Source organism: Vitis riparia, chromosome 2, assembly GCF_004353265.1.
Source record: "Vitis riparia cultivar Riparia Gloire de Montpellier isolate 1030 chromosome 2, EGFV_Vit.rip_1.0, whole genome shotgun sequence".
Taxonomy (NCBI): Eukaryota; Viridiplantae; Streptophyta; class Magnoliopsida; order Vitales; family Vitaceae; genus Vitis; species Vitis riparia.
Window position 1 is genome coordinate 12,968,622 of NC_048432.1, and position 21,836 is coordinate 12,990,457.

At 29.9% G+C, this 21,836-nt stretch overlaps 1 long non-coding RNA gene across 1 annotated transcript; it reads left to right on the plus strand.

Annotated features, from left to right (window-relative positions):
• The first annotated feature begins 7,721 nt into the window (after positions 1–7,721).
• LOC117928753 lies at positions 7,722–9,241 on the plus strand. Its single transcript, XR_004653655.1, has 2 exons — positions 7,722–7,997; positions 8,240–9,241. It is a non-coding gene; the product is annotated as an uncharacterized LOC117928753 (long non-coding RNA).
• Positions 9,242–21,836: the final 12,595 nt, after the last annotated feature.

Below are 21,836 nucleotides of genomic sequence, written 5' to 3' on the forward strand. Positions count from 1 at the left end.
TCCAAAGACTCTTGAAGAGTTGTTTCGCATCATCAAGGAGCGGTAGAAGCAATCCCGATATGACATAACTGGTAGCATCTTGGAAGTTTATAATGAGCAAATATGGGGTTTGTTAGTTACGGGAACTCAACCTGGAGTTATCACAGAGAAAGCGTGAGGACATTGTAGCCCTTTTGTTCTCAACCATTCTCTGCAAAGATCATACAGTGCCGACACAAGCTGGTAAAGGAATTCTGCTACAACAAACAAACTGAATGGGGGGATAATTTCTGTGTCTGGGTTAGCGTTCTGACTGTTCAGATGTGGAATAAGCTTCGTGTCACTGGTTTTGGGGAGAAGGTTAAGATCATGACTCAGAGAATCATGAATATCCCTGGTGCGTCGGGCTCACTTGCAGTCTGCATCTTCTTGATGTAGCGCCAATGCTTGCAATGGTGATTGGTGGAGACTCAAGCTTCGTGTCTCTCTCTCACTATCAATATTTGCATCCGTTCGAGATGGTTTTTTTTTCTGATTATGAAGATGATAGTAATGGAGGACTGACCAGAGATAGCAACTAACAGGTCTTCTATTTAAAACTTATGTTTCATACAATAAATCACTAAAACCCTAGTAACTTAATGGTTAGATTTTGAAGGACTAGCATAATATTCTTATTTCCAAGTACAAATACAAGTAAATTAATAAGAACCTAACATGTATTATTTTTTATGGTGCAACTAAACTAACCATAAAAAAAAAGTATAAAAAAGGGAAAAACGTTCAATGAGCAAGAAAAATATGAATGTCAACTCACTCTCACTTTCATTTCTTAAAATGACAATAACTAAGTTTATCGTATCCATGAATCATGATAATTATATATTTAGTCATTGAAAACAAAAACACTGAATATGGAGTTTTCAATAAAAGTAACTTGATTTAAAAAAAATAAAGTTCTTAATATAAATTTATGTTAAAAACATTTGTCAAAGTAGTACAACATAACTATCAAGTTCCATTTTATTATTTTTATTTTAAAACCATAATTACTAATTTTGGTTTTAGTTTTAAATTTAAAATTATTGTTATCAACATTGGTTTTCAAAATTACTTTTGATAATTGTGATTTTAAATTTAAAGTCAAAACCACGTTTATTAACAGTAGTTTTTTACACTTTAAAAAAAAGTCACATGAAAATTACATTATTATAAATACTAGATTGATAAATATTTTAAAAATAAATTTATTTTTATTATATTTTTCATGAAAAACACTATTTTGACCTAAAAGTCTTGAACATTTCTATGCCAATGAAAAATTAAAATAAAAAATTAGTGATGATAATGATTTTTTTTTAAGGCTATGTGACCAAGTTTTGTTTAACATGGTGAAATCCCACATGGGAATATTTGGGTTACCATTGGAATCCACTATTGCAGTTGTTCAAAAGAATTTAAAATACATATAATGATGATAATTCAAAAAATAATTTTAAATCTACTACACCGCGAAAAAATTTAATTGAAATTTTGTGAAGTCTTCCTTCTTCCGGATGGAGGATGGGTGGGAAAAAGCTCCGTCATGGAATTTTGTGAAGTTATTTCTCTGCTTTTAACACATGGCACTGTCTTGCAAGTTGCAACATCAGCGTATACTAAGCAACCACAAATGTTGCCACATAGGATATTAAGTTATATTTTTGTTAAGAAAAATAAAACCATTGCAATAAGAGAAACAAGTGTATTAATTGGCGGTCAATGGTCAAAAGTTACTTCCTATCCATCATTCATGTGTCGCCACGAAGTTTCCAAGAATGTTCCTTTATTTTTATATTAAATTTTTAAAATTTTTGACACGGTCCACCCACACCATGCCTCCAAGCCCCCACAGCACCTTAGATAATGTTTGTTTTTGAGTTAATAGAAAAAATCAGAATATTTTATTTTTTTTGTTTAATTAAAAATAATATTGATATTATCTAATATAATTAAAATAAATTTATTAGTAATAAATTTAGTTTAAATATATTGGATGATATCAATATTTTACTTTTAATTAAATAAAAAAATTAAATATTTTAATTTTTTCTATTCAATCAAAAAACAAACACCATCGTAGAGATTGGATTCCTGACCAAATTTGGTCCCAAATTGAAAAAGAAAAATAATTCTGGTTATGCTACTCTTATGTGTGACCGTAGCATAGCCAGAAGTATTTACTTCACCCTTTAAAGGCAACAAAACCTTCTTCAAAATATATACATATATATCTATATATACATATATATATATATATATATATATATATATATATATATATATATCTTCAAGTGATCAGCCAGTTTTGCCTCCAAATGCCATGCTCTGATTCTTCTGAACCGGGGTCATCTTCTCCAGGGTCCCTCAATGACTTGTGAAGCGTCTGCAAGTTGTGATTGAGGGGCGGCTGCAGTAATGATAATGTTACAGCCTGGAACTCTAGAGGCCATGGCATGAAGGCAAACCAGAAGATTGAGAAGCCAGGGAGAGCAGAAATGTAGGAGCATGATCATAGGGACGATATACCAGGAAAGTGTTTGTGGGAAAATGAGTGAGGCTATTAAAGAAATAGCCATGGGGATAGAGAAGTACTCGCCCGAGAGACACAGACGGATGTACCATGCCAATGAAGGAGTGAGGGGGACTTCAATGGAGATGAAGTAAAACACAAGGAGGAGGAGAAGAAGCCAACTCACCTTCATCCAACTGAGATAAGCCAGTATTCTTACCTGGAATTTCAGGATGTTGATCACACATAGAACAGAAACCTTAAATTGAAGTAGTATATATCCATGGCTTCTTCTGGATGGAATTGTGTGGTGTTGAAAGAGGGTTTCGGATGATGAATATAAAGAAAGACCCACTTACAGTACTACTCTAGGAAAGAGATATAAAAGTTCCCCTGAAGAAAATTTTAAAGTGCTTATTGCAGAGGGCAACTTTAATATTAAATTATTAATATAAGACTTTTATTATGGAAAATAACTGTTTTTCTTCCCCTCTTGCGTCGCTTTTAACCCTCCGCTACTCACTTTTTTTTATTGGTTTGACAAACTTTTGTACTTGTTTCTCTCAATTAAAATATAATTAATATTATAAAAGATTTAATGAAAAGAAAATAATTTCTCTCACAGGACTGACTTTCTCAGTAAATAATTATTCTGAGTTTTAATAAAATTACTTCAAAAAGCTTTTAACGCTTGAAAAACCAATTAAAATGTCAATCATATATCAACAAGTGAAAGAGGGTGAGGGGGACTTCAACGGAGACGGTGGAAAAGGCAGCTAGAATGAGGAGAAAGCAAAAGAGGTTGGTCCAAGTAATCAGATCCCAACTCATCCCCCTATCTGGGATTTCACCCTGTTTATCAGGAGCATGATGCATAACCTCAAATCGAAGTAGAGCATGGCGCATTTACTGATGAGGGAATGAACCAATCGGGGGAGTTTTGGGGCAAAACAACCCTTTTATGTAAAAAAAATATAAACTAGAGCCCTTTTACAAAATTTATGGTCAAACTAGCCCCTTTATTACCACGTAAGAGCCATGCCATAATTTTTATTTTTTTTCAAAATTTAAGTTTAAGCTTCAGTTATTAATTGAAGCTTCATTTTTTAACTAAAATCTCAATTGATAATTGAGGTTTCAATTATTTTTTTTAATTTAATTAAAAATATTAAATTGTAAATTATTATTAAAATTAAAAATATATATTTTAATAATAATAATTTTTATATTTAAACTTAAACATCTAATATTCCTTCAATAAAGATAAATTGATAAATATAATAATAAATAAATATTTTATTTATCAATAAATTAATAATCTTAAAATAATAAAGTTATATGAAATCTAAGATATAAAATTATATAATTTATTAATTTAAGATATTTAATTTATTGTATTTTTAAGATATTAATTTATTTATATTTTGACAAATTTATCTTTATTAAAATAATAGTATATTCTTAAGTTTTCATATATAGATTTTTTTTATTATTTTAAAGCATATATTTATAATTTAAAATAAAAAAAAGACTATTATTTATACACACAATATATATGCTTGAAGATACATTTTGAAATTAGTTAATGAAATTAATTAGAAAAAGTCTACTACAAAATGTTATTTTTACTAGTTTCATCAAAATCACAAAAAACACCTATTAACATTTATATAATGGAAAAAAAATGTCCCTTCCTAATATTACATGTGATATAACTTAAATTAATAAATTATATAATTTTATATTTTATTTATATGTCATATAATTTTATTATTTTAAGATTATTAATTTATTGATAAATAAAATATTTATTTATTATATTTATCAAATTATTTTTATTAAAGTAATATTAAATCTTTAAATTTAAATATATAAATTTTTATTATTAAAGTATATTTTTTAAATTTTAATAATAATTTAAAATTTGATATTTTTAATTAAATTTTAAAATAAAAAAATAAAATAACTAAAACCTCAATTGACATATCTTATTTAGATTTCATATAACTAAGATTATTAATTTATCGATAAATAAAATATTTATTTATTTATTATTATATTTATCAATTTATCTTTATTGAAGTAATATTAGATTTTTAAGTTTAAATATATAAATTTTTATTATTAAAATATATTTTAAAAATATTAATAATAATTTATAATTTATTTTTTTAATTAAATTTTAAAATAAATAAAAAATTAACTGAAACCTCAATTTGTCAATTGTGACTTTAATTAAAAAATGAAATATCACTTGACAATTGAGATTTTAATTAAAAAATGAAACCTCAATTGTCAGTCGAGACTTCAACTTAAATTTTAGAAAAATAAAATTATGATATGACTTTTATGTGGTAATAAATGAGCTAATTTGAATATAAGTTTTGTAAACTTATATATATATTTTTACATAAACGGCTATTTTGTCCCAAAACTCCCAATCACGGGAAGATGGAGTTCTAGAATTCTATGAGTTCGGAATACTATATATAAATAGCCACCAGATTCAGAACTATGATTGCACATTTAAGGTTGGTCTGAAGTCATCCTAAAGGGTTGGCCGGCAACTTTTAATTTTTTCCCGAAATAGCCTTACTTTTTTGAATGGAAAATCTAATAAGTTGGTGACTAAAATTGGTTGATACTGTCCAAAGACAAAGTTTTGAGGTTCATGATATTGACGACAATTTTTGGAGAGGAAATGAATAACAAGTTTTGATGTTGACAACAATTGGAGTAGTCTGATATGGTCTTTTCTACGCTTGTCCCAAAATAGCCTCACCTTCCGAATAGAAACTGTAATAAATTTGATCTTAAAATTGGTTAAAATTGTCTAAAGGATCTCTACGTGATAACCAATGGGTTCGGTTGTCTCTTTGATAAAATACAATAAGCACAGTATGTTTGCTTTGTGTGATAAGCTATAAAATATTAATTTTGCTCAAGGCTATGTGACCCAGTTTTGTTCAACGTATGGGTGTTTAGCGCCTCCCCATTGAAAATAAATTAAATAACAAGTTTATTGTGGGTGCTTATCATGCCTTTTTCCATTTTGTTTCTTTCTCTCTTTGCGGCAGAGATTACCGCCAAAATATCATCCTCAATAGCCAGAAAGAGACTACCATGAAGATACCATCCTTAATGGCATAAAAAGCCTACTGGCAAGATGTTATCCTCAACGGGCTAAAACATATTGTTATAAACATGTTTAATTGAAACATTTAACCATAAAAATATATATATAACATAATTTAATTTGATTATTAAATAAATTACATATTATGTCATCTATTTAATAGTTAAATAATATTTAGATTTATATTTTTCATATTATTATTATACATGGGTTAATTTATATAATAAAATACATAAAGACCAACATGACCCATCAATGCGAATGGTCACCCAAAAAATTTATTTCCCCTTTACATATAAATAAGGGGTTGCATAAATAGAAGAATGAATACATTTATTACTTATTTATTTATTCAGCCCTTTGCCCAATGTTTAGCGGGCTATTATAGGCCAACATGTTGGGCTGCACGACCCACTTAAAAATCATATAGGGCCAACTCAACCCATACATACCAAATAGGTGACTGGACACAACCCATAAGCTTGTTGGCCAATTGTGTCATGCCAATCGTGTGTGTTGGTGGGTCATGCTAGCGGCCCATGATCCATAGACTACTCACTTTGTTCAAATTTTTAATTTTAAATTTTTTTCATTATTAAATGATTTTTTTTGTTACTTTAAACATTTTTAATAATTATGCTTTTTTTATTTTATTTTTATATTTATCAAGTTTGTAATTGTAAAATTTATAGAAATGTTAATTTTTTGTTTTTAAAAAAGTAAAAAATATATATTTAAATTTGGTTTTTTTAATCAAAATAAAAATAAATTTAAAATAATTGAATATAAAAGGAAATGAAATATAAAAAATAATTTTTATTCAATATTTCAACAAATTATATGAAAAAATAGGGAGAAAGAAAAAAAAAGTGATAATTGCATTTGAGATGTAACAAAAAAAAAAAAGATAAAAAATGATATTTGAAAAGGTCAAGTGAGCTAACATGATGGTTGACATAATGGTAAGACAACTCGTCTTCTTATGCCCAACATAATCCGCTCCTTTGGGCAAACAATAAATTTAAAATAATTAAATATAAAAAGAAATGAAATATAAAAAATAAATTTTTATTTAATATTTCAACAAATTAAATGAAAAAATAGGGTGAGAAAAAAGAGAGTAAAAATTGCATTTGAGATGTAATAAAAAGGAAAAAAATAAAAATAAAAAGTAAAAAGTAATATTTGAAAGGGGCAAGTGAGCTAACATGATGACTGACATGATGGTAAGACAAATCGTCTCCTTGTGCCCAGTATGACCCGTTCTTTTGGGCCATGCCGGCCCAGCCCCCTACAGTAATTGAACTATGTTAGTCTAGCCTTTTGGTGTGCTTGGATGTGGGCCTACATGGGTAGCCTTGGCCTATTGGACACCTCTAGTTGTGTTTGATTGGAATATGTACTTTTAGTTTTTATTTTCTTAAAATAATTTTTACTTCTTATTTTTTTTAAATGACATTAATTAAGTAAAATGAAAATTGTAAAATTTGTAAAATCTTGTTTAATTTTGGGTTTTCACTAATATGAAATATGAGAAAAATATAATTAAAATATTATGAAATGTATTGATATTATTCTTTTATATATACATCCTAACCCAATAAATAAACAAAATATTTATAGTTTTAAGATGAGATTTAATTTCAAATATATGTGATATAATTTTTATTAATATTGATATTTATTTTATATGATATTCATCTTTTGTTGATATTCTTTGTCCCATAAAGTTTTTTATGTGCTTTTATTTCTTCTTCATTTTTAATTTTAAGAAAAAAAATTCACTCTTTATAATTAATTTTGAAGGCACCACATTCGTATTTTCACTTTTTTCACTCTTTGAGCTTAGGTTTATTTATTTATTTATTTATTTTAAAAAAAAGAAAATAAAAAAAACATCATCAAACCAATGTGTAGAACACCCAAATTATCAGCCCATTCTTTTTTAAACTTTTGGCCCATTTTCTCTAAAGCCCAACCCATTCACCCACTAGCAACCCTTATTTAAGCTATTTTAGGGTTTGAGACCCTCTTTCTCTCTTTTTCCCCATTCTCTTTCCATACCCATTTTTTTTCCTTTCTTCCCACTGCCGGCACCACTGATGCGACACCACCGCCGGCCCCACTCCGGCCGGCCACCCCCTCTTCCCCTTCTTTCTTTATCTCATTCACTTTCCTTCTCTCTCCTTTTCTATTCATCTCTCTCACCCATGGAAAACCATCACCCCACCACCCATTCTCCCTCGCACACCACATTTCATTTATGGCCACTGTATCTTCGTGCCCACTACTGCTCCATTGCATCTTCTTCCATGGGTTCTTCAATTTTAGGTGAGTTTTCTTTTTGTTGTTTTATTTTGGTTGCATAATTTTGATGTGGACTCGATTTTGTCATTAATATGGGTTTTAGTTATATTATTGATTTGTCATGAGAACTGGGAATTTGTACCTTGCTTGATATCGTATTGCATATTTTTTAGATTATTGATTTATCAGATTGAGATTAAATTTTTGTTTGGATTATTGTTTATTGAAATGGTGAATGTTCCGCTCTGGAAAACTCTGTTACACAGCCACAGGTAAATGGTGCTTGCTGTGAGTGTCAAAGTGGGACCCCGACACTACCCGATCACCCCACCACCTAACCTGCCTATCAGCACCTTGCCACCCTTCTTCCCACGTATAACAAAGAAGGGAATTGACCCACTACAGATCTATAATTTTCCAGGAAAACACATTTATGCAAACGAGATGCTGAAACATAAAAACACTTCAAATCATGGGTGACTGACTGCTACACTTACTGGGCTTCAATATTGGCTTCTAAATCTTGGGTTTCTGAACTCGGCCCATCTTGTTGGGGATACGGTTCATTCATGACTTCCACAGCTGCGCTAATGAAAACATCGTAAACCTGATTGATGGGGATGACAGCCTGTAGCGAACGAAGAGCATGGTCTACAATCCGAGCAGCGGGGTAGAAGGATAGCAGTAGGAGAACAGAATAAACATACCAGAAGAGTGGCTGCGGGAAAATCAGTGAAGCCATAAATGAGAGAGCGGGGGGTTTCCAAACCGCAGACGTAAGTGGAGTGTGTGGAATGAACAAGTGAAGAGAGTGAGGGGGACTTCAATGGAGACGAAGGAAAAGGCAGCTAGAATGAGGAGAAAGCAAAAGAGGTTGGTCCAAGTGATCAGATCCCAACTTATCCCTCCTGTTTGGGATTTCGCCATGTTTATCAGGACTATGATGCAGAACCTCAAATCGAAGTAGCGCATGGCGCATTTGGTTCATAAACATGGCGAAATCCCAAATAGGAGGGATAAGTTGGGATCTGATCACTTGGACCAACCTCTTTTGCTTTCTCCTCATTCTAGCTGCCTTTTCCTGTTTGTATGTGTTTGTGGAAAATTATAGGACTGTGGTGGGTCTGTTAGTATGTGTTTTTGTGGAAAATTATAGGACTGTGATGGGTCCGTTCCCATCTTTTTTTAGAGGCTCTTTACGTGATTGTCTCACTATTCATATTTATAACATTTGAAGCGCTTTTAAAGTTTGAGGTACTTCGATGATACCCTTACCTTTTTTTCCCCCTCTCTTCCTGGTCCATTCAAAAAAATGGCACAAGCTGTGATCTTCACAATCATCAAATCGTGTGACTATCCTAAGTTCCCAAAGGTCCTTACTTTGGTAGAGATTTAAATAAGCTATGATATTGAGAATCTTCTAACCCTGTGATTACAATGAGTCCCAAATGCCCTTATTTTTAAGAGAAACTACAATTAGCTTTGATGTTGGCAATCATCAATTGTGATTACTAGTTTTTACGTGGGTAATGAATAAAATTATCAAAAGGGTTCGGTAAATGCTATCTCTTTTATTTATTTGTTTTCTTTAAATAAGGCGAGTCATTACCCTCAACAGAATCTATGGAATCATACTCATGGGAATGCTTTGAGATGTTATTCCTAAAATGCCCTTGTCTTTAAAGAAAAATTACTATGTTTTGACTCCGACCACACTACATTGGTATTAAATCTATGTTTTTGTTGTATGCAGTAGCGTCCAAAAACCCTCATATGCCAAACACCATGTATTATAATGAACATGCTTGTATTGAAATATGACGGTCATGGCCATCATCACCCTTTGTTACAATAAAACAGTCTGCAGTGATGTTAGGCAGATTATGTACGTGGCTTGTATGGATGCAACAAGAGGATTCTGTGTCTTTTATCTCATTCCGTATACAGGAAAATGAAGCCAAAGCAAATAAGAAGGATTAAAGGTGATTGACAATTATATAAAATAAAAAAAATATATGTAGCTTTTGTAGCTTAACGTGTTAGAATATTCCATAAGAAAAAAGAGAGGTGTTGATAATGGTTACAATCATGAAGGTGAAAATTAATATAAAAAATTCCCCACTAGAGCCATGTCAAATGGTTGCCAAGACCAACGGCCCTTCTACATGATTAAGCTGTTTGAGCCCCACCCAAATCTGGCTCAACAATGGTCATACGAAGTATCCTGATTATTATTTTTTAGTCGCTGAAAGTACAAAAGTTGACTTGTCAGATAACGTTTCAAATAAGGGAAGCTTGTGTTTCCCTTCAAATAAAGCCAAAAAAGTTGCTTAAAAATTCTTGGAAAGAAAGAAAAAAGAGAAAGCAGGGTAAAGTGAATTGGCATCATCCTATATATGTATATAATACTCCATTGGATTCCACACCTGTAAGTTGTGGTTGACGGCTTCCACTGATGATGTCATAAACCGGAACAGTAGAGGCCATGGCTCGTATCTACGGGAGAATATGGACAAGCTAGGGAGACCAAAATTAAAGGTGCTAGCATGAGAATGGGATAGCTTTACCAAAAGAGTGTCTCAGGGAAAATGAGGGAGGCCCTCAATGAGAGGACGATGGGGAGAGAGAAGTCTACTAACCGGAGATGGACGCAGCTAGCTGATGAAGTATGGACATAGACATTGACATGTTCAAGAATTTAAAGTCAAAATAGTGTTTTTTTTTCTTAAAAAAGAAAAAAATAATAGAAATAGGTATATTTTCAAAATATTTATCAATCTAATTTTTGTAATCACATAATTTTTAAGTGACTTTTTTTTTCAAAATATAAGATACCGTAGTTTGTAACTATAATTTTAACTTTAAATTTAAAATTAAAACTACATTTACTAATTATGGTTTTTAAAAACCAACATTTACGATGTTTTCATTAGCGCAGCTGTGGAAGTCATGAATGAACCGTATCCCCAACAAGATGAGCCGAGTTCAGAAACCCAAGATTTAGAAGCGAATATTGAAGCCCAGTAAGTGTAGCAGTCAGTCACCCATGATCAGGGCGGAGCCAAGAAAGTGGTTAATGAGGGCATTATATGAAACTTATTTAATGGGGGCAAAATAGCGCTAAACTTTGTAGCCTGGTGGTAAGGCAGTCAGTTTTTCAGCCCATGATTTCAAGTGTTTTTTGGTGTTTCAGCATCCTGTTTGTATGTGTTTTTGTGGAAAATTATAGGACTCTGGTGATTCCCGTCTTTTTGGGTTTTTGCTTTTTAGAGGCTCTTTATGTGATTGTCTCACTACTCATATTTGTAATATTTGAAGCGCTTTTGGGCTAGTGGCCTAGTTGGATGACTCGGATCTGGGTTTTTATGATCCTCACTGTGCCTTTTTTTGTTCAAGAAGAAAAGAAAAGGGCGTCTACTTTAAAACTTTTCCATTTGCTCTGATGTTGAGGATCATCAAACCGTGTTAACTATAAAATTTTGCGCTTATTGTTCAGATAAATTACAATATGCTCTGAAGGGTGGGTGACGTGCTGCTATTTTCATCTCTTAAAATAAGATCAATTAAATTTATAATCTTTAAATCATGATAATTATTTTGTTAGTGATTAACAACAGAAAAGTTGAACTTCCTACATAACATTGAAAAATCAAAATCAAAGTTAGTGACAAAAAGCCCGGTTCAAAAAAAGAAAAAGAAAAAGAAAAATCTTATATTGCATCATCTTTTGCAATATCATTTTCTAAATTACTAATTGATACATGATTGAAACTTAGGCCATAAAACACTTTTATTATTCTAAGTCATATTTTAATTCATTTTTCAACAGTTAAAAGCTTTTTTAAGTAATTTTATTAAAACTCAGAATCATTATTTATAGTGAAAGATTTTTTTGGTCATGTCAATCTTGTGAGAGAAATGATTTTGTGTTCATTAAATCTTTTATAATATTAATTATAATTTTATTTTAATTGAAAGAGACAAGTACAAAAATATGTCAAAACAATAAAAGAAGTTAGCGGTGGAGGGCTTAAACGAAAGTTACACTTCCTATTCTTTATAACACTTGAAATATTTTATTATTTAAGTATTAAAAATATTAAAAATATTAAAAATACTTCATATAATTACTAGCTGTTAAGAGGGGGGAAAAAAAATTCATAATAAAAGTCTTCTATTAATATTAAAGTTGCCCTCTGCAATAAGCACTTGGGGAGAGGAGGAAAAAATATAGGTTTCAAATAAGCACTTTAAAGGGCTTAGCAAAATTTCTTACAAAAAATATAGTCAGCAGCTCAGCATTCTGTTCCATGTGAAAATGTCAAAAAAGCTAGCCAAACGCAATAACGAAGAAATTACAAAGAAATGGGAGAAAGCAACGAAAGGAGAGTTGGGTGGCATTTGAGGACCTGAAGGTGACAAACTCTATGAACGCATATTTTGTGGTCCCATTGACCACTACTAGACTCCAGAAAGGGTAGATGATAGGGGAATCGGGCATCTCACATACACACATACAAACAAATTGTTCACTACTGCCCTTCAAAAAGGGCAAATATGAATTAGGGAGATGATAGGGAATTGGGCATCAAGCATACACAAAAACAAATTGTTCCCAGAAAATACCACACCAAAGTATATCATTTTTCATATACAAATTGTTCCGAGAACATGCCACAAACATATATAAATATAAAAACACGAAAGTAGTAGTTATGATAACATCTTCTGGAAATCATCAGTAAATGCTACACCTGCGGTGCTACGATTACAATATTAGCTTCCAAATCTTCGTCTTCTAAACTCGGCTCCTCTTGTTGAAGATATGGCTCATTGGCTTCCACACCTGTAACTTGTGGTTGACGGCTTCCAATGACTTTGATGATGATGATGTCATAAACCGGAATGGTAGATGTTGATGCGTGATCAACTGAGGTTAGATCCTCCTTTCGTTGTGCCTCTCAAAACTTCTACCTAGCAATTGGGGACTAAGTGAGCTTCTTCTTAGCACAAAGGATGTCTGGACAGGTGGTCCAGATACGCCCCTCTGAAGCGTAAGTTAGGTAGAATAGACTCTTTCAAGGAGAGAGTGAATATCTCAACTTAAGCGCACGTACTTGGCTTATACTTCAGGAGGGCTTCTTATAGTGATCGGGAGAAAACCACTATAGTATTGAGTAGGCACTTTGATCTTCTTTGTAATGATGGTTCTCATGCAAGTGGTATGACAATCATTACAGTTTAGGACGGCTAACAGATGCCATCAGATGGTGTGTAATGATGTAGCTGCCCACCGTTTCAACCTGTTTCAGGTATGGGATAGTGTGTAATAATCCATTGATATGGATGTAAGGGTTGAGGAAGATCCCATCAGTCATTTCCATGTCAGATGAAAATGATTACACATAGCAAAGGGGAACTTGAAGGCTGGTTGGAAGATGTGCCCACTTAGGCGGTCCGGTGCTGTTTGCCATATGCCTATGTGGTACCGATGGAAGGTTCCAAACACTGTGGCAGTTATTCAGGCAGTATCGAGGAAAGTGACATGTGGACTGACACGTGGAGGGGGGTCCCCACAGTAGAATGTGAACAAGCCAGGGAGACTAAAAAGGTGCTAGCATGAGAATAAGATAGATATACCAAAAGAGTATCTAAGGGGAAAATGAGGGAAGCCATTAATGAGAGGGTAGTGGGGAGAGAGAAGTCTCCTAACCGGAGATGGACGCAACTAGTTGATGAAGTATGGACTAAAGCAGTGTGGAGAACTGCAATATTGACGGAGGTGATGTTGGGATTGAGCCACATGGTCCCACCATGGTTGGCACTTAGCACTTCCAAAGAGAAGGCCAGAGGCCCAAGACCGTGGCCCCTCAAATCCACCAATTGTTTATTTGTCCCAAATGGGGCGTCCCTAGGAGGAATCGAGACTAGGAATAAACCTTATGTCCAACCAACTAGATGGCGATGTCGTCTTTCAGATATACCATTTTGTTGTGGAGTGTGTGGAGCAGTTGTGTAATGACTAATCCCATGAACGAAAATATAGGATTTGAGGCCAACATATTCCCCACCATTATCGGAGTAGAGACTTTTTATTTTTGTGTTAAACTTATTTTCCACAAGATTTCGGAATTGCGAAAAAATTGTTTGAACATTTGATTTATGAGTCATGGGATAAAGCCAAATGTATTTGGTATAGTGGTCAACAAAAATAACATAATATTTTGAACCATCAATACCAATATCATGAGATGAACCCGAAACATCCATGTAAATCAACTCCATGGGAGCAGTGCTAGTAAGACCATGAGTATTAAAATTTGGCGATGAGCTTTATTTTGAGAACATGAAGTACAAAGGAATAAATGGCCATTTTTATTGGTGGGTAAAGAAAAAACATGAATTAAATGGTTGACCAATTTTGACAATGGATGACCAAGTCGTTTGTGCCATCCATCGAGTGTAGTACGTTCATGAACATAGGCAACGACATTTTTGGAAGTTTGAAAATAAAATTTAAGAAAATAGAATTTTGAAGAATTATTTGAGAATAGAATTAAAAAAATAAATAAGTAAATAAATAAAATAATAATAATAACAATAATAATAATAATAATAATAATAATAATAATAATAATAATAATAATAATAATAATAATTAAATAAATGTGAAAATTGGAATTTTGAAATTGGAAATTAAATTTGGAAATTGAAATTTTGAAGAATTATTTTAAAATGGGAATTTTTAAAATTATTTGAAAATTGGAGTTGTGAAAATTATTTAAAATTTGAAGTTTTGAAAATTATTTGAAAAAAAAATGGAATTTTGAAAATTAAACTTTGATATTAAAAGAATGAAGAAAAAATATATAAATAAATAGAATTATAATAATGACGAAAATAATAATGATTAAATAAAAAATATGAAAATTAGAATTTTGAAAATTGGAAATTAAATTTGGAAATATTTAAAGATGAAATTTTAAAAATAAATAAATGAATAAATAGAATAGAATAATAATAATAATAACGAAAATAATAATTATTAAATAAATAAAATATGAAAATTGAAATTTTGGAAATTGGAAATTAAATTTTGAAATCAAAATTCTAAAGGATTATTTAAAGATGAAATTTTAAAAATAAATAAATATAATATAATAATAATAATAACGGAAATAATAATGATTAAATAAATAAAATGTGAAAATTGGAATTTTGGAAATTGGAAATTAAATTCGAAAATCAGAATTTTAAAGGATTATTTAAAGATGAAATTTTAAAAATAAATAAATAAATAAATAGAATATAATAATAATAACGAAAATAATAATGACTAAATAAATAAAATGTGAAAATTGGAATTTTAGAAATTGGAAATTAAATTCGAAAATCATAATTTTAAAGGATTATTTAAAGATCAAATTTTAAAAATAAATAAATAAATAGAATATAATAGAATAATAATAATGACGAAAATTATAATGATTAAATAAATAAATGTGAAAATTGGAATTTTGGAAATTTAAAAATAAATTTGGAAATTAGAATTTTAAAGAATTATTTAAAAATTGAAGGTTTTTTTTTAAATTAAATTTGAGATTCCGAATTTCGAAAAAATTATTTAAGAATGGAAGTTTGAAAATTAAATTTAAGAAAATAGAATTTTGAAGAATTATTTGAAAATAGAATTAAAAAAATAAATAAGTAAATAAAATAATAATAATAATAATAATTAAATGTGAAAATTGGAATTTTGAAGAATTATTTGAAAATTGAAGTTTTGAAAATTATTTGAAAAAAAAATGGAATTTTGAAAATTAAACTTTGATATTAAAAGAAAGAAGAAAAAAATAAATAAATAATTAAATAAATAGAATAATAATAATGACAAAAATAATAATGATTAAATAAAAAAATTTAAAAATTGAAATTTTGAAAATTGGAAATTAAATTTGGAAATCGAAATTTTAAAGAATTATTTAAAGATGAAATTTTAAAAATGAATAAATAGAATAGAATAATAATATTAATGATTAAATAAATAAAATATGAAAATTGGAAATTAAATTTTGAAATAAGAATTTTAAAGAATTATTTAAAGATGAAATTTTAAAAATAAATAAATAAATAAATAGAATATAATAAAATAATAATAATGACGAAAATAATAATGATTAAATAAATAAATGTAAAAATTGAAATTTTGGAAATTGAAAATTAAATTTGGAAATTAGAATTTTGAAGAATTATTTAAAAATGGAAGTTTTTTTTTTTTTTTAAATTAAATTTGAGAATCCGAATTTCTAAAAAATTATTTAAGAATGAAAGTTTAAAAATTAAATTTAAGAAAATAGAATTTTGAAGAATTATTTGAGAATAGAATTAAAAAAATAAATAAGTAAATAAATAAAATAATAATAATAACAACAACAATAATAATAATAATAATAATAATAATAATTAAATAAATAAATGTGAAAATTGAAATTTTGAAATTTTGAAATTAAATTTGGAAATTGAAATTTTGAAGATTTATTGAAAAATGGGAATTTTAAAAATCATTTGAAAATTGGAGTTGTGAAAATTATTTAAAATTTGAAGTTTTGAAAATTATTTGAAAAAAAAAACAGAATTTTGAAAATTAAACTTTGATATTAAAAGAACGAAGGAAAAAAAAAAAAAAAGATGAGTTGTGGTTGGAAGGGATGCCAAAGGTGGCCACGCATACACCACAGTGACTACCTTGTTCCTTTATATCTCGGAATTCCTAAGATCCATGAGATTCTTCTGATCATTTTCTCTCAACTAACCCAACTGCTACCCAGCTTAGCCAACAAAGAATATGAAATCCTGAGATTCTTCATCAGATTTGCGGTTTCATCCGGACTCCAGAGACCCACCGAAGTACATGGAACAACCATGCAAAGATGGTTTTCAGGTCCAGATTAGTGGCCTGGTAGAGACGCAACTGCAGGTTGCTGCTACCTAGGACACGAATGGGTTTCAGTATAGAGTTGTCTGGGGATGAATGAGGTTTTACGCAATTCGGTATGTCTCCGGGTTGGGAACGTGTGATGAACGTAAGCTCATAGATATGTTGCTGTGGAATCGGGATGAATACCTCGTCTGCTTCTTCACCCCGCTTCGCCACGTGAATTGCTGGTAGGTGGAGAGATGGAAAGGAGCTGATGGGACCGTGTTTAGTCGGTCGGGATTCTGAATCTCGATTGGTTCAACACATCCATTTATCTCCCAAATAGTGGCCCATGTGATAGAGTGAGGTAGCTGCTAGCTTTCCTGCAAATCCCCAAAGGACGGAAACTTCCAACCGTAGACTAGCCTTTCCAGCTACACTGAGACTTGCAGTGCTGGAAATAGAGCTTTCGAGGCTCAATTGCCCGAGATTGTTGGCAGTTGGCACTATAATGATCACTTCTAGTTCTTCCACGTGGACCCATAAGAAACCATAACCTTAGAGTTGATACGGACTTAAAATTTTAGCTGGAGCCGACTCTAAATCGCTTGGGTATGTTACTCGAAATCTGCAGTACTCCTTTACTATCATCATCCATGAGAAACAGGAGCTTTGGGTCATTTGGATACCTGCCACGCACGCGGTTTATCGGCTTCGGATGGATAATCAGGTGGGAAAACCAGTGTAGAATCATCCATTTCGGCTTTGACTCCAGATTTTCGTCTTCCAATATTAAATCCTCAACTTCTGTAACAAGACAAGTAAGATCCGATTCTTTTCTTAGAAAATTGTGGGTGTAAAATCATGTTTTAAAACTAGAGTCTTTAGTCTTAACCCTTGACCTCAAACCCGTTTTTGCCGAAAAATTGGCGTTTTAGGGAGACTATGTCTGGTCAAAAAGGGGGTATTACCTTGACACGAAGTGATGTTTTAAAAATTTTGAATTTTACTACCTCAATTTTTGAGATATCCGATTTCAAAAACTTAATTTTTATACGTTCAAGATTTCAAAAACTTAATTTTATACGTTAAAAAACTTTCACTATAAATACAGAACCTTAAGTTAATAAAATATTAAAATATGTTATTTTAATAAGTGTTTGAAACAATTTTATATTAAAATATTAAGTTTTCCAAAATGTCTGAAACCTTTTAGGCTTTTATGTTATTTTAATAGATGTTTGAAACTTTTATGTTATTTTAATAAGTCTTAGTAAATTTTATATTAAAATATTAAGTATATGAGAAAAGTTTATATTATTTTAATACTAGCAATAAATGTGTTCACACTGTAATTCAATAAAAAAACTTTTATTAAACTCTCAAACTCTCACGGAGATTTCAAGAGAACCTTGAGTAACAAACCGTTGTTGAAACTGCTTATTAGGAAAAGTCTGGTGATGGGAAAAGTTGTCAGGTGATGGAAAAAGTTGGTATCAGAGCCTTTCTCTATGTATTGCAGTATATTAATTAGGAAAGGAGACTATAGATTCGTTCAAATTAATTTTCAGAGTACCGAACTTTATCTTACCCCATATAAAGTCTGATTAATTTTGCTTAATTTATTTTGAATCTTTATTTGCTCTATTTACTTAGCATGAATTAGTGTCATAAGAATTAATGTCTTTTATTCCTTATCCTTCTGGTATATATAATATAGATTATGATCGTGTAAAAGAACTTAATAATAGGTTGTATGCTCAACGTAAAGAATTTAGAGAAACTTGTGATAAATTACATAATTTAAGAACTATTGTAAAAGATTTAACCATAGATATTAAAAACTTAACTTCTCTTAAATATTTGAATGAATACGAAGTAGCTATACAAGAAACTTTTGACGAATTTTTGCTACAGAAACCATAATTGGAAGAGAAATTGTAAAATATTATATTGATAATTTATATGCTAGCTCATCTAATTAAAACATATTAAAGATAATGAACCCTCGTCTACAAACCCAAGAGGTAAAGCAGTTAAAATCTTTAGTAGAGACACAATTAAAAATAACAAACGATGTATTACAAGAACAAATTCAGAAAGAAAACTAAAATAATATAGATATTTTAAAAGAAATCCAGAAAAGACAAATAAAATCTGTAGAAAAACTAAACACAGTCTTAGGAATTAGAAAAGAAGCTAGAAGACTTTAAGAACCATAACTTGCTAAGAAATAACTTAGATTATATTAAAGAACAATTAGCTAGAGAAGAAAATTTTGTTAGAAAGGAAATAGAACAAATAAAATTAGAACAACAAAATTTAAAAGAAATTTTAGAAAAAATTAACCAAAAAATAGATAAACTTTTAGAACAAAGAAATATAGTAATATCAGAGGAACAAAAATTAAATAACCTTTTAAAACAATTTGAAAACATTAATTTAGGAGAAAAACCAATAATTAAAATAGAAAGAAAAATAAATCCTTTTGAACCAAAAAATCTAGCAATAAAACCATGGAAATAGTAGAAGCAATAAACCCTCGAGATAATGTAAAAGAATTTATTGAAGAAAAATTAAAAAAGGCAGTAAAGGAAGTAACACCTTACAAAAAACAATTAGTTCAAAATTATAAAATAACTAGATTTTTAAATCAACATACTATAAGTTCAATAGGAAATATTATATATTTAGATTTAGTATCTCCAGAAACAAAACACAAATTATTAAAAAATAAAACCGATAAATATATGCACTTAGGAATAATTCTGATAGGAATAATAGGACTTCATCGTAAAGAAATTGGAGCACTTATAAATATTAACCTTTTAAATACTAGAAACAATACAGTAGGACGAGCTCTTTTAGCTAGTGCAGAAGTTAATATGAACCAAAATTACGCAGTTATTGGTTGTATACCTCAATTTTGTATAGATCTTAAGGAATTCACAGAAAAAATAAAAATAATTGTAAATACTAAAGGTTATGATATGGAATTAGGAAGTAAAAACCTTAGCATAGCTATAGGATTTATAGGAAAAACTACTAATGCTTTAAGTTTAAAATATATGATGGAATTCGATGATATAGTAAAAACCTTTGGAAGTAAGACAGTAAATATGATAGAAGCAAAACCTGTAAATATAGACTATTTACTAGGACGAGAGTGGGAATTACCTCAAATAAATAAACCAATAATAAAATATCCAACATCCAGTAACCTATATGAAAACCAAGATGGAAGTGCAAGTATAACCTTTGGAAATTATAAAACTGTAAATGTAGAGGTAGAGTCAGATAGTGAGATTGAAATTGTAAATGTTATACAAGAAGATATTTTACTAAACATTGAGACAGTAGAAAACTTATACAAAAACTCAGAGTTAGTAAATATAATGTTAGAGGAATTTAGTAATCCAACATTACTAGACGAACAAGTAGATCAAGAAAACTTTGTTAATATAATGTGTAACAACTATACAGATGACCAAATAATAGAACAACTCTATAAAACCAATTTAATCAAAAAACTTATAGATATAGAAATGATAAATCAATTTACTATTCAACCAAAAGTTAACGAAAACATAGAAATAATCTCAAACGAATCAATAAATACAATAAATGAAGAAAAAGAATCTGTAAATGTAAAAAGTGAAATAGTAAAATATAATAAGCCGTATAGCAAGCCAAAAGGACCTCAATGGAAAACTAAAACAGAACCTTCTAGTTCTTTGCAACCAGTATATAATTCTTTACAAACAGTATACGAATATGGAACAATATTAGATATAGATAGTGCGCAAGATCTTAGAAAAACCATAGAAAATTGGGAGCAATCTTTAAATTCAGCAGGTATGGTAGTATCCTTTGAAAACCAACAAGAAATTTATGAATTTTGTAAAAGCACCCTTAGAGGAACTGTACTACAATTTTTTAGAAACATGGAACAAGAGAACAACAGTTATTTTCAAGAAATCAGAAATAATTTTAGCATATCTGTATTTATAAATCTAATAAAACTTTATTTTTTAGGAACAACACAAGAAGATGTAAAGGAACCTGCAATATACCTTCATAAGTTAGAACAATTGAAATTATGTAACCTTTCATATATAAGAGAATATGAACAAAAATTTAGGAAATATGCAATCCTTGCTAGAGTAGACAGAACCCCTGAATATTTAAATAAATATATATTAAAAATACAAGGACCCGTAGGACTTAGACTATGGAATGAATTTACAACATCCGAGTATAAAAACTCTCCTTATATAGGTGCTAGAATAGAATTTGTAAAAAATTGGTTAGAAAGAGAATGTGTAAGCATAGGAGAAATAAGTCAGATAAAGAAACAAGACATAAATCAACAACTTTGTAGAAAATTACATATAGGAGAAAATCTAGATATAGGATGCAGAGAATATAAGTTTAGAAAACCTAAGAGATATAATAAATTTTTAAGAAGAAAGTCAAGAACTTTTTATAAAAAAAACGACCATATCAGACAAGGTATAAAAAACCTGGAAAGTTTTGGATAAAAAGAAAAAGAACCTTAGAGAGAAAAAGACAGTGTAAATGCTATTTGTGTGGTCAGGAAGGCCATATAAGACCTGAATGTCCTGAACTTAAAAAACCATTAAATGAACGAAATAGAAAAACACAAGTAAAAATAAACCTAATAAATGAGTATCAGCTAGATAGTGAAGAAGAAGAACTTATCAATGAATTAGACTTTGAAAGTGAAAATTCAAGTGTATATAGTATAGAAGATAGTGAAAATGAAAAAGAAGAAATTTGTATGATTATTGAAAAAGAGGAAAATCAAGCTAAGAAAATCCCTTTAAATTTAGAAAACCTTGTACAACCTTTAGAAAGTAAAATAAAACCTTATAATATATGGAAAGATTTACAAAAAATAATCAAAGGAAAAATTTCAAAAGAAG